The following is a 3741-nucleotide window of genomic DNA, read 5'->3' as shown; positions in this document are numbered from 1 at the left end:
AACTGCTCGAGCCTCGCGTTCTCGTTCAAGGGATCGCGTTCGCGTAGGGAAGTTTCCCCACCCCTGCCCAGGCCCACTTTGGCCTTCGCGTTCGCGTGGCCAGGCTCGCGTTCGCGAAGTGATGACCCCCCACCGCCTCGCGTTCGCGACCTGGGCTACGCGTTCGCGTAGAAGGATTTTTCCTTCGACAAAATTAATGCATCGCGTTCGCGTGGGTTCTCCCGCAAACGGGAAGAAGAAAGTACCAGAATACCTGATCTGCTGTTTTCTGCAATTTTTCTTAAGTTCACAACTTCCCGAAACACATCCGAAAGACACCCAAGCCTTCGGGGCTTCTAACCAAACATAGGAACTAACTCACCGACATCATACGAACTTATCCGTGCGATCAAACCGCCAAAATAATCTCAATAACAACGAATTAAATCTCTAAATCAAGGAATTTTTCTCTAACTTCATAAAACATCAACTTTAGCAATTTAGGTCCGAATCACGTCAAATGACATCCGTTTTTCATCAACTTCTACAGAAACATCTTAAATCATATATAAGACCTGTACCGGGCGCCGGAACCAGAATACGGGCCCGATACCATCATGTTCTAATCAAATTTCAATTCAAATTTTCTTAAACAATTTCCTTTAAAAATTCATTTCTCGGGCTTGGGACCTCGGAATTCGTTCCGGGCATACGCCCAGGTCCATATTTTCCTACGGACCCTCCAGGACCGTCAAATCACGGGTCCGGATCCGTTTACCCAAAACGTTGACCGAAGTCAAAATAACTCATTTTATAACCAAATTTTACCATTTTTCACAGATTTTTATATTTAAGTTTTCCGGCTACGCGCCTGGACTGCGCATGCAAATCGAGGCGAGGCTAAAAGAGGTTTTCGAGGCCTCGAAAACACATAATTTAATTTAAAAACAAGTAATGACCTTTTGGGTCATCACATGATATTGGACCGACTGACATAAAAGGTAATTCTTTCTTTTGCAACTATCATATTTTGATTTCATATGCAATATTTTCATTATCATAAAAATTGCTTCGAACATTGAGCCTAAATATTTAAATTGTTTGCGTTTAAGCGCCACAATTTCGTCTAGCCTCACTATTGCGTCACGCTTCTTATGTTGACCACTTGCACAATGCGCATCTTCAATCTTACTTTTACTTATTCTAAAACCACTATTACTTGAGCATTTCTCCATAGTTCACGCTTTTGGTTTACACCATAGTTCATTTTGTCAATTAGCATTGTCACACCTCCTTTTTTACACACCTACCCCCGAAGGATAGTGTATAAGGGAGTTTTTCTATTTAAAGTGACATTATTCGAAATGGAATTATTTATTTATTTTTCAGAGTCGCCACTCGGGAAAGGACAGATTTTTGGTGTCCCGAGTCACCGATTTAGTTTAAATCCGAAATCGAGGAAAATTTCGACTCCCAATTGGAGTCTGCAAACCAGAGATTCTGTGTAAGGAATTCTGTTGACCCGAGGCAAGGTGTTAGGCACCCCCGGGTCCCGTGGTTCTAGCACGGTCGCTTAAATTATTATAATTGGCTAAAAATCTGATTTTTAATACATGTTTTAACTTATGCGCATTTTAAATTAAAAACCGCTTTTATTTATATTTCTTATAAGACTTGCAACATCGTAAAAATGTATCTCAAACCACGTCGCACCAGTACGCCCGTGATTTTTCGCACATTTCAACCTTGTTGAGATTTGGAGTTGGGTCACATAAATGTGCACCCGTAGTTACGAAGGTAAGATTATTAAACTACCGTGCATAAAATAGTTTTGTATTTGCAATTTGCGAGGGCCATGGAAATTCGCTAAATGGCATGCCTCGATTTCTAAGGATAGACAAGATTAATTAAACGAGGGCCATTGAATTGTCACTTTTTTTTGGCATGACGCGCCTTAATTCCAAAATAACAAGGTGGCCAAATTAAGCTTCCGAGATTTTAATTAATAAAACTATTGACCGAGATTATTTAAGCAGACACTTGCGATCCACACTTCAAGTAATCAGGTGATACAAGGGCAGTGACGAAGCACTGGGCCAATTATTAAAGGTCCAGGGTATGAATTCAGCCCAAACGTGACCCAGGGAAACGGGCCTCAGATTTGTACTTTGAACGGGACTGCATCTTGAACCCTTGAAGGGCCCAAACTTGTTTTAATTTAGAAAATAGTTTCCAAATGCTTACGGCCCACATAAAAGTCATCTCAATTTGCACAAAAGCATGACCAGGGATTCTGTAAACAAATTTGCACAAACGCTATCAATTTTATTCAAATATTCAATTTGATTTTTTTTATCAAATTGATATCAAAATCAAACTATGTTCAATTATATAGCGTTTGATTTTGATAATTTACAGAATAGCGTTTGAACATAGTTTGATTTTGCAAATTGATTCACTAGATTAAAATGAACTTATAAAGATATAAAATTAAAATAGAACTACCAATTAAAGTCCATGATCTGTTTGTCCAAAGAAAGGTATACAACTCCTATTCGTGTACTCTCTAATTATACCATTTAATCATAAAAAAAAAAGTTTAAACACAAATATAGAACCAAATCCATAGCATGCTAAGCCAACTATCTAATGCCTAATATTGGAGGCTCACATATAACGTAATACAAAAGAGGAAACAGAAACAGAGGTTGAATCGAAATGCAATTTGTATTCCATCATAGTCACTGAGTTACATGATTAGCACTTAGTCATGGTTCATTGGGCTAGGAAAGATACCTGGAAATAAGAATAGAAAGAGGTGAGTTTCAGCAGTAGACAGCAATAGAACCCAGATTCAACACACCAGAACAAAGAATTTAGCCCACAATCCCACAAATTGCAATACTCAAATAGCTTGAACCAAAAATATCTCGGAAGACCCAATAAAACAGTAACTCGAACAGCAAAACTCCAAACCAGCTTGGAACCAAATTCAAACCATCTCTAATACTTCAAAATCAAGGAGTGTCTCAACAACAACAAATTAGAAATTTTAAAATTAGAAAAAAAAACTAAAGTCAATGAAAAATGAGAAATTCTCAACCGTGCTGTTTTTTTTTGTTTTCTTCAGATTCTTAGCTCTCTCCTTTTTTTTACTGTTTTAGATTTTCTCCTTCTACTGTTTCCAGATTTCCTCCCCCTTTTTAATCAATACTAATGGTCTATATATACACTCTTATGGCAGATTTTTGCCTAGCTATTTAATCCCTTTTCTACCCCTCTTTTTTGGCTTGTTTTACCCTTTTTACCCCTCTAAAATATCTAAAATCTGTTCACCCCTAACAGAAAATATTCTCTTATCTTCTAGTACCTTCTTCCTAACAGATTTGATCCCTTTTTTTAATCTAAAATCCCTAAACTACCCTTGAAATATTCTGAAATTTACCAAATCCTAAAAAACTACCCTTTACCCATGCCTATACTACCCTTTTACTAGTCTAAAATTACCAATCTAGACTAAAACTATCAGCTATAACCAAATCAATAAGCCTACAAGAACATTAAATTAATTATAATAACAGAAAATGCTAATTTAATTAAACAATACCTAAACAAAATTTAAAACACAAATATTAAACAAACAATTACTGATATTCAAATTAAAACTTAATTATGAACTAAATTAATTACTAATACTAATCAACTACTAAATAAATCAATGATAACAATTTTAAAGAAAATTACTACTAATTTTCAATCTAA

General features: G+C 36.3%; 1 long non-coding RNA gene across 1 annotated transcript in view; it reads right to left on the bottom strand.

The window, feature by feature from the left end:
- Positions 1–2687: 2687 nt before the first annotated feature.
- The window catches only part of LOC109218690, a 1831-nt gene continuing 777 nt past the window's right edge, over positions 2688–3741 (bottom strand). Inside the window, exon 2 of the long non-coding RNA XR_002066807.1 lies at positions 2688–2775. This is a non-coding gene — a long non-coding RNA (uncharacterized LOC109218690). The remainder of the gene's footprint in view (positions 2776–3741) is intronic.

The sequence above is a fragment of the Nicotiana attenuata genome, unplaced genomic scaffold, assembly GCF_001879085.1.
Source record: "Nicotiana attenuata strain UT unplaced genomic scaffold, NIATTr2, whole genome shotgun sequence".
Classification (NCBI taxonomy): Eukaryota; Viridiplantae; Streptophyta; class Magnoliopsida; order Solanales; family Solanaceae; genus Nicotiana; species Nicotiana attenuata.
Note: the sequence above shows the minus strand (reverse complement) of the source record. Positions and strands in the feature narration are given on the sequence as shown.